This window comes from Netta rufina, assembly GCF_964035555.1.
Source record: "Netta rufina genome assembly, chromosome: 22".
NCBI lineage: Eukaryota > Metazoa > Chordata > Aves > Anseriformes > Anatidae > Netta > Netta rufina.
In genome coordinates, this window is record NC_140146.1 from 2,718,771 (window position 1) to 2,729,641 (window position 10,871).

Here is a 10,871-nt window from a genome sequence, read left to right on the forward strand (position 1 = left end):
CTTCTCTGGTGTGTTGACTTTGTATGTGAGTGAGAGGGAGAGAGAGAATGGAAGGAGAGGACTTCGATTTGAGTACCTAGCAGCTGTGACCACCTGGGTAAAGCCTCTCTCAGAGCTCTTCAGAAAAGACAGCCGTTGTATGTTGCTCTCCACTCTTGAAAGGCAGCCCCCATCTAACATACAGTTCAAAGAAGCATTCCCACCTCATAAATCACCCACTCAACCCCTGCTGCTTGTGCCGGTGTTTGGAGAGGAATATAAATACTCTTATGTCCTGTTTGTACAGTTGCCCTTTAAAATTGGAATTTTGTCCTCTCCAAAAAGGCAAGATAGAAAAGGGCAAATCCCAACCTTGTGGCAGACTGAGTTAGTCACTGTTGTCTCTTGTAGCTTTGAGTCTCGGAGCAGATCAAGTTTGAAATTTCCCTGGTATAGTAGGCGAATTAAACAGATGCACATGGCAGCTGGCTCAGAGCTTGTGTTTCAGGTTGATTGTTTTTTCACCCTTCTTCTGTGGGAGAACGTTTTGATTCCAGCGTCTGGGAATGGGTCACAAATATTTAAAGCTCTTTATTGCCTTGGCAAGCCACTGGTCCGAGTGCTGCCTTCTGTTTTACATTTACCTCAGCCCTTGTAAATATTTGTTAGCATGCAGCCTACTGCGCTTCTTCTGATTCAAGAGGTCTTCACCGTTTTACTTAGCATGGTTTCCTAGCAATTGTGATGGCTCTTGAGGACTTATTTTTTTTTCCTCCCATCCCTGGTATGTCCTGCCCATATAGCACACGATGTAAATAGACATCTCCCATGACAGAAGGGAAATAGGATAGGTTGATAAGGAGCTTTCCTCTCTTGAAGGCCTGTTCTGCTGTGTGGTCAGTGCAGGCAACTGGAAGAGTGACAACACATTCCCCTACAGAAAGGGGAGATAATAGTAAAGTTAACACAGTATTTGTTTTCCAAATTGTGCCAGAAAGGGAAGGGGACAGACCGATGGGCAGACTTTTGAGTTCAGAGAGCTTGAGAAGCTCCTTATGTTGCTGAGCAATGGCACTGAGCTTTGGTCCAGGTGCTACAGCAGTCCTACACCCCCACGTCCCGTGGGCACTTGCGTATGGCTTGTGCATGCCGAAGAAACATGTTGAGCTGTGCCCAGAGTCAACAGAAGCTGAAGAGCTAGCCTAGAGCAAGGGACTTGTGAAATAAAATACCTTTAACGCCAGAACAACATTAAAGACTGTCAAAGCATGATACCATCCAGGACCACTGCTTGAGCATGTCCTTGTTTTTCCACCTCCTCCCTTGCCGGACTGCATTCATCAGTCAGGTCAAAACAACTTATTGGAAACAGGATATCTTTCTTCCCAATTTTGAATCATTTTATCTGGCCCCAATCTTTAATTTGAACTATGTACTTTGGAGCCATAGCTCCTCTGTGGTTTGGAAAGTGTTTTTATTGAGTTCTGTGTGTGTGTGCGCTGCGGTGCTAGCCGTCCAGGAAGCAATGGGTTCAGCTGGAGAGAAAAGCATCAGCTGGGGGAAGAAACAGGAAAACCAAAAGTGGCAGCAGCCCTCTGAATATGTTGACTATCAACCTGCACAAAAAGCTTCAGCGAGTGTTGTGTTGTTCAGGCTGTGATGATGGATGTCATTTGCATTTTTTTTGTCCCTGGAAATGGCATGTCCCTGCCTTGGCATGCTCTGTTTTAGTTTACATGCAACTTCCCAGAGTTAATTCTTAGTCTGATCTCCTGTGGGCTGCAAACGAGTGGTTCTTCTTGCTCTGGCACTCAGAGGGTTTGCTGTGGATGTCCTCCGTGAGTGGAGTGAGAATAACCAGAACAAATTTGCTTGCTCGTTAATACAAAATTCCTTAGGATGAATGTGGAAAAACTGCATGATTTTACTCTAAGAAATGGAATTTTATTTTTTTCATTGTTCTTTTTCTTTAAATAGGGTGATAATGACTTTGTTTTTCACAGCTGCCTTGCTGCTGCTGCTTGTTTGTCCTGACACATAAATATATATACCTACACAAGTGTGTAATCAGCCTGTTTTTGTTTTGCTTTTATTAAGATTGTATTCTTAAAAACCTATTTTTGAACCTGTCCGTGTAAGCTGTACAAAACTCCTTCTGAGGACAAATCTTCTGGTTCTCTCTGTGGGAATGAGACCATACTGTTCCCAGCTGAAGTTGGAATAGGAACAGTTTCCTGCTGCTTGATTTCTAATTGCATAAATGGAAGGAGAAAAAGTGGAAATTCTAAGTACCAAAAGGCATGTTAAATTTAGTATAATACACTCATCTGGAAACTATCACATTTTTCCTTCTTTCTTAAGCCTGCTGAAATCATTGCTTCGTCTAACTGTAGTGTGATTTGGATTGGTACCAAAAAGTGCAAACAAGATAGGCCTAAAAACGTCAGGTGTTCCTACCCAATGCTTAACGAGACCTTTTAGTGGAGAAGTTACTTTATCACCCTGATGCAATTTCAATAGGAAAATGCTCAGTATACAGTGAATAAAGAAACCATATTTTTATTTGAGAGAGAGAAAGAAAAAAAAAAGTAGCTGTTTGCTGAATAGAAATGTTTTTGAACATTTAACAACTCCCTGAATGCTTGACTGGCCACAAATCTGACTCTTAACAGCTTGATTAGATGTCTGCTGAGGCTTTGAGATGAATAAACAAGTCACGGAAAAGCAGAGACTGCAGGAAAAAAAAATATCAAGCTGCTTTTCTATTGTTTATCTGAGTTCTTCATGTTTGATCAAGATACTGTCATTTCTTTGTATTTCAATCATGCCTAGGATTCTTAGCCAAGGTCAGGACCTTGCTGTATGTGGTGCTGTACACTCAAATAAAAACTAGTCTCTGCCCTGGAGAATTTACAAACCAAATAGATGGAATTAAGGGAGATTAAAAAAAAAGGTTTATAATACCCGTTTTAAAGATGGGAGAAGCCGTAGCCAAGGCCAGTGATAAGTCTTGGAGGGAATGTGGCAGGCAGCTGGGACTCTGATTTGAGTCCTGAGCCACTGATTCGATTCGCCTTTCTTTCTGATTGTTTTTTCACTTGGCAGGTCATGGAGTTTCAGGGGAAGGCTGCCCACTTCATAGTCTGGGAGACTCCAGAAAGGGTATGTTCTGTAACCATTTGCTGACATTGCCCCAAGTACCTGATAAATTAGGAAAATAAGTTAGGAAAAAATAAATTAGGACAGTAAAATACATTTTACTGTCCAGCAAGTGATTGCGCAAGCAAAACACTGAGGTCCTCAATATTGACTTTGTTGTAAATCTGATAAAGAGAAAAGCTATTGAAATGTATTCCCAGTTCTTTGTGTCACAGCTGCATCTGGGAGCTCATCGACCAGGACGCTGCTGTGTTAGGTGTACCATAGGCATAGTTCAGAGCATGGTCACTGCCTCAGCAGATCCACCTTAAAAACAAACTTAAGTAACAGAGATAGAGGGAGGAGATCAAGGAGACAATATTGCTTAAGTAGTGGAAGTGCAATGGTAATGGCATAACTCAACTCTTCCAGAGGGTTCACAAGGGTGATTCTCCAAAGGAGAAGGAATTGGTTTTCCAGATGTTTTCATTGGGTTCCCTCCGAGTTTTCAGAGCAATGCAAACGAAAGCATGAAGGTGCTTGTTTGCAAAGGCACGCAGTGGGTGCATGAGTGGACCAAAGGAGACTGTGGTTGTCGTCATAGTGATTTCTAACTAGAGCAACAGCTCTTGTACTTGAGCTAAAAGGGGCTCATGGCAGAGCTGGGGAAGAAGTGCTCATTGACCTGCCTGGAAGACCACTTTCTATAGGAGGTATTGCTGACCCTCCCTTTTCCTCTGGGCTGGCAGCATTTTGTTGCTTTCCCCCCCTACCACACACATCCTAACAGTAAGAAATAAACAAACTTTTTTCTCACTGTCTCCCACCCCACCCCTGCTTTTGTAAACGGGACTGGTGCGAATTTTGGCACACCAGCCCCGGTAGGCAGCTGTATGCAATGTGTGCAGTGTCTTAACTGCTCTGAAAGTCCAGCCTATAGCCCACCCACAGTGAAATGCTTAACTGAGGCTGAAACTAAATGGGAACGTAGTTTATGGAAATTCAGCTGTGGATCTCTGTTTCTCTTGTGACTTCTGGCTGTCAGCACTTAGCTGTACAGCACTTTGAGCTGTTTAGAGCTGGATATTCCTCATGCTGGTGGATACCCACCTCCTGTTGCTTATAAAGATGCTGAGAAAGTTGTTGGTGACTAATAAATCACTATAGTCACCTATAGTCCTTATTGGTACTGCTTGTAAAGACTCCAGCTCTGGGTTAGGAGTGTATGCCCCTTCCTAGAAAAGGTCCTGCCCTTATCAGTTCAAATTCAGTTCATAAATCTCTTGTTGTATGAAGGAGTGTGTTTCCTTTTAGAAGTTTTAGAGAGTATTCTTCCTCCCCCTCAGTGCTGCATTTGAAGTAGTAGTGACTAACAGCTTAACCCAAGACCCCTTACTAATCCCATGAGCCTTGCATTCCCTGAGGATTTAGGAGTCCAGTTGTGACAGACAGCATCTCAGTTTTCTCCCCTGTAAAATGCGAATGATGAGACTCTTCCTGCTTTGTCATTGCTTTGAGACCCACTTCACTCAGAGGTGAGACTCAGCTCTGTACGGTGGGCTAGCTCCTTGACGATGCTGGAAGAACAAGGTAAAGGTGTGCTACAGCAGGTGAGTGTTTCAAACAACGTCAAGGTGTGTTTGGGGAGTGAAGGGGAGTGTTTCTGCACCTTCTTATTCCACCTTTCATTTATTCCAGTCACCTGCTTCCATGTCATCAGACTCCTGGGCCTTCTCTCCAGGACGATACGTGCTGAGCAGGAAGGGAGAAGAGAGGCAGGGCTGTAGTTATAACTGGAACGAAGGGAAAAGAGGCTTGGGCTAAAGGTAACTGAGCCACAAGTTACGTGTTCTCTCTCTGTAGGAGCATCTTTCTAGGTTCAAAGGTGGACTAAAGCCACAGGAAAAAATATCTTTCCGTGTCCTGATTGTGCTGTGGGGAGTGTGGATGCCCGGTCTCCCTCAGGATCCAGCATGTGTTTATTGCCTCGTGTTATCTGCAGTTCTCATTAGTTATTGAAGGTAAATATAAAAATGATGGCAGGTGCAAAACAGCTGTTCAGTGGGATACCAAATAGGTGGGATATGTAAATAAAAAACAAAGTGCAGCGATGCAGATTTTGTTACAAACAAATGTGCAGTTCTGCATCCAGGCACATTCAATGCTGGTCATACCTAGAGATCACAAAGGACTTAGGGGTTCCAGCTGAGAAGCAACTAAGCATATTGAGGAATGGATAGATTTTTTTAACTCTCGATGTGTTAAATGCAAGTTCCTATGCTCAACCTGGGAGTAACTGGGGGAATCTAATGACCCGTGTAACACACACGGATTCGTATCAGGTGATCAAACTCTTCTTGTTGGCCATAAATTCTCCTAAACTTCCCCAGCCATAACAGTTGATTGCATTGTTCCTGATCTCTGTTCCATGGCTCAATCTGATATGAACTAAATGCAGAATTTTTTCGGCTCAAGGACCCTGTTATACACCCCCTGAAGATGTCCCTGGCAGGGCTCTCAGATGCAAGGCAACCTATTTCCATGCTGATCATTACTGCTTTGTTCTCCCAGCTCCTCCCATTCAGCCTGTTTTCGCTTCCTTGGTTTTGTTTGAGGGAATGGCCGATGCTGTGTGCGTTTTTTCCCCCTTTTTTCCAGGCACGGGGCCCATTTTTATTTTTTTTTCATTCTCTCTGAAGATTACATGGTGTTGTAGATAATCTGTCAAGAGTTGGGGCATTTTGTATGTCAATAAATGTGTCTTCGGATGATGGATGGCAGCGTGGGGCTACAGGATTGTTTGTGGGCTGGGACTGGAGGTGCACTGGAATGACTGCACAGGAAATTCTGCATAGCCGTGCTGCCTGCACCACGTCAGGCAGAGCAGAGAAAGCGAACTTAGTGGGTTCGTCTCACGCCTTAGAAATAATTCCCTTAAATCTTTGGGAGCATCCCAGTAGGTGACATGCTTGTGGGAGGCTCTAGTTTACTATCTGCTAAGTTGTGGATTTTATACCCATATTAGGAATAAATAGAGGTAGGCTGGCAGAGAGGGAAGGTCACTGTGACTCCTCTGAGCACAGGATGAGCCTTTAATTACTTAACTGAGGCTTCAACATTAACTCTTGTCATACATTGCAGCAGCCCCTGAAGCAGCTCCTATCAGCGGTACTGTTAAAAAAATTAAAAACAGAATGATGAAAAATTGGTCAGTACTAGCACAGATCGCTCAGCATGTTCAAGAAGGTGGTAACAAGCTAAGATTTCTGGCCGTGTCCCCTGGCAAGTTGCATTCAGTTCCTCATCAGCTGCAGTAGTATTACCTGCTTCGCATACTCAAAAACCATGGTCCTGCTTCAGGACAGGAGGGAAGGGAGGGAGGGAGGGAATGAAAGCAGATTTCTCAGTGTCCCGTGTTTCTGTGATGTTAGGAACCATACCCTCTAAAATATGAAAATCATGTTAGCACCTTAAGGACTACATTTGCATTTATCTTCTGGAGGGTGGGGGGAGTGGGAGCAGAGCTGTTCAATCTGTTAGTGAATCAGTATATCCATTCTTTTTTCTGTTACCCTCTTTTAAAAAAAATGCTGACTGTCTCCCATGGTAATAAGACTGCAGAAAGCAGGGCTTCGAGCCTTCTGATTTTTTGGGTGATTTCCTTAAAGGCCAGTGAGTTTGTACACGAGCCTTTTCCTATGCAACAGCAGCGCAATATTGCTCCGGGCTGAGTCACCCCATTTCAGGCGGGTGCTGATTTCCTTTTGGTAATGTGCAAAATGTTCCCTGCACACATGTGTATGTTCTAAGTTTGTTCTGCTGGTTGACAGTTTGTAGGCGCTTCGGTGCCAGAACTGTCTCTAAACACATACAAGCACCTATTGTGATGAGGCCCTGAGCTGGGCTGGGGCCATCAGGCAGCGCTGCAAGGAAAATAACGAGTATAATAAAAGGGTTTCAGCGGGGGGAAGTTGTGCAGCACGAAATAAGACAGTTATCAGAGCCGGTTGTAATGGAGTTGGAGGAAAATTATATTTTGGAAGTGGAAAGGAAAAAAAAAAAAAACAACAGAACTTTTAGGGAAGAATATTCACCTGCAAATGAAGCCCAACAGCCTCGTTGCAGCCTTCCCAGATAGAAACTGCCCCTGCAGACATGAGCCTGGTAGGAGAAGGGTTTTGCATGACCTGAGTTGCTGGGGAAGTGAGGGAGGGAAGGAGGGAGGGACGGAGGGGCCTAGAATGCCTGGGAGGGGAACGATTGGGCAAGGTGGAAAGAAAAGCAATTAATCACACTTGGACTTGCTCGGAGATGGGAGGGGTACTTTGTTTTTTACTGCTGCCCCAGGGCCCCAAAATGCGTTGGCATGGTACTGCAGAGAAACCACTAATCCCAGTCACTGAGGGGAGGGAACGGGACTTTCTTGTTCTCTCCTGCTCACCAGCATTGGGACCCCTGTAAAGGAAAAGCTGATGGGATTAGAGGAAACAGCTGGCTCGAGTCTCACCCTGCGGGAGCTCACATTCCCGGGACTGGGGAAGAGAGGAGCGCCCCGCTGCTGAGTCGCATTCCAGGTCATTTGCTGAGCCCAGATGTTTTCTAATGAGCTCTGTGATAAATCCTTCTTTACTCCCGAGCACAGGCCCTGCCACTCAGGTCCATCCTCGAGTCTCACTTTCTGTGCGTGGCCAGGTGCGTCGGACATCCCATTCAAGCCAGAAAGCCAAATTGCCACCACAGCTCGTGCCGTTCTGCTGCGCCTACACAGAGGGCTTCGGTGCAGAGCTTGGATCTGTTACCCTAAAGCTGCGGCCTGCTGGAGGTGGCAGGTCCAAATTACCCCCACAGCTGAACCTGCCCCTCCAGCTGCTCATTAACTCCACACGTTATTGAGCCAGATGCAATGCGTGCGTCCCAGGGGGGTTAAGGGAAATGCTGTTGTACCCACATGCTTTGGGTGAGGATTGCTGCTCACACTCTGCCTGCCACCACTGTCCCTTAGCCACCTGAGGGGTTAAAGGCAATCACCCCCCAGCTTCCTTGCTCGCTGAGCCATAAAATCTTTGAATCCATCTCCTGACACAAGTCCTGCTCCCTTCCCCTCATGCACATATGCTCTTGTACACAGCAATTTGAGGCCCCGAGCTGGTACCTTGGAGATGTCTCAGGGTTTATTTAGGAACCAAGTGATGAATTCTCCCATCCAGCAAGAGAAAGGAACATTTCAGGGAGCTGCACTACAATATTGCACCCTTTGGCAAATGAGAGGCGAAGAGAATTGGCTGCTCTGGGATGGTGCAGGGTGGTCCGCTGCAGACCTGTGTCCTCAGTTCCTCTCAGGTCTTGCCGAACAGGAGAGGTTTGCCCTCAGGAGCCCTTCTCTGGCCCCTGTACGGTGTGTCTTGAGGATCGTGACCAAAGCACGAGTCACCTGAGGAGAAACAGAGCTGAGAAGAGCAGCTACTCCCTCGCTGCTGCCTGCAGCCTCCGCCAGCACAGGCACGCTCTTCTCCCAGCTGCCTTTCTCCGCAGTGTTTTCTACCATCCAGCCATGGGCAGGCAGCCTTGGAATCAGTGCTAAGACACAAATAAAAGGAATAGTTTTATTTTTAACTTACACCCTTTTAATTCTCACGCCCACAGTTCCCAGTCCTGTCCTGACAAGCGGGGAGCCCCTGGCACTGTGAGCGTTTGTCAGCGGGCCCAAAACAGCAGCAGTGGGTGAGGGAGGGAAGCTCGGGGAGACCAGAGCGTGGGTTTCTGCTGGGTCTCGGTGTGCGGAAGCCTTGCTGAGCCAGCAGCAGGGAACAGGGGTGAGGGGAAGATGTACGTGGGCAAGGCTGTGTTTTCAGATGGTTTCTAGCTGTGGTGCCAAACCACAGGCGGATGGAGCGGGCTTGCTGTTGGGGTGAGAGTGGAGAGTGGTGGTGTACTAACCCCTGTGTTGCCCTGCTCAGCCATGGTTTGGTGCTGGTGTTTTGGGGACAGGCAGCAAGTTCCCCAGGGAGCAGGATCTGGTAAAATGGGAGTAGAAAAGCCCTGCTGGAGCCAGCAAACCTGGCTGGGGTGAGGAGCCTCTGGTGAGGATGGCTCCTCTGTGCCCGCGTGTACTGCCCTCTGCTCCCAGCTGTGGAGCGGCTGCATCTGGCCCGTGCCTTCGCCAGCATCTGTCCAAATGACATCTGTGGGCATCAGCTCCTCACTCCTTGTTCCGGCTGCGGTGCTGCATCGCCAGACAGGAGGGGGAACGTATTGGCACAGGGCTCTGCCATCCACTCGGCAGCTTCTTTCATCCCCCAGCCAGCTTGCCCTGTCACACGGCACCTCTGCCTGTTTCTTCTGACAGCAGAAAGCCTGGCCTCTGCTCCTTGTGCCTCCCCACCCCCAGGTTTACAGATCGCTGCGTTTCCCCTTTCTGCTGTTTGGCTGTTTACAGTACTGGAACACAGATGAATAGTAGGAAGCAGCGAATGGACTGCAGGCTGGCTCACATTGCTGTGCACAGCTTAGCGCTGCACTCTGAATTATCACACCCTGGCTGAGATCCCACAAAAATAATCAAAATACCAAACCGTGGACATGATACAATTGGGTGAATTTCACCCTAATGTCTGTGGCCACTTGCTTTGTAGCTGGTTGTGCCTACATCTTATTTTTCCTCATTTATCCACAGACTGGAGAACTTGCTTCCAAGCCTCTGCTGTCTCCTCTTTCACCTGTTACATTATTCAGAATAAAACAGCCTCCTGGGTAGAGGCTCACTAATGGTCATGCTGGCTCTGGGAAGCAGGTAGGGATTAGTCGGAGCCCACATTCAGCTCGATGAGGCAGCATTGAAAATGCCAGGGAAATTGAGTTCAGGCTCCCGACTGCAGTACGCGGTTGCGGTGGAAGGCTGCTCCTTTGTTCATTGTTGGTCCTTCTGGAGCTGAGCAGCGCACTGCAGTTTGGGGCCAGGTAGGCTGTGGTAGCAGGATAAGAAAGTGATGATGGAAGCAGGATTTTGCCATCCTACTTATTTACAGAATCCTATTGTCTCGGAGTTGGAAGGAACCAAGCAGCGGGAAACCAACCGTTCCTCCACTGGCAGCCTCCAGCCTCCTTCACCAACACCCAAGCCCAACGCTGGCTCTCCTCGATCCTCCCCAGAACCACTGCCAGGGCACAGCCAACACACCTCTCAGCACAGCTGCTGCTTTCTTACCATCATCCCTTCCTGCTTCTCTGATCTCTGTATGCAAATCTGCACCCAGGCAGGAGCCAGCAGAGCCCATCCAAGCCTTGCAGGTATCTTTGATTTGGGTAGCGCCGTGCCAGTGTTTGATGTGGAGGCCTCTATTAGATTAATTGCGTCTTTACAGAAACAGAGCCCTTCTGGTCTTGAACAATTATTGTCCGTGAAAGATAGCGATGAATGGGGTTTCACTGGGATTGTATTCGGCTGTTAGAGTTTTAATGGGAAAGAGGAGGAAGAAAAGAAAGAAGGAAAAGGAAGTAAAGAAAAAAGAGGAGAGGGGAAAAGAAAAAAAGGGTAAAAGAAGGGAAATGAAAAAGAAAAGCAAAACGTCCCTGCTGGTGTTGAAGAACTTTCCCAAAGACTTCACCATGCCAAGGACTCTACCCGAAGCCCTCTCCATTAAGAATTGTATTTTAATAGGAAGCATTTGCGCTCCGTGAGCCAAGCCCAGACTTTGTTTATGTTGCTGGAGGAGCAAACGCTGGGAAACCACCTCCGCACGGCCACGGCCATGGCC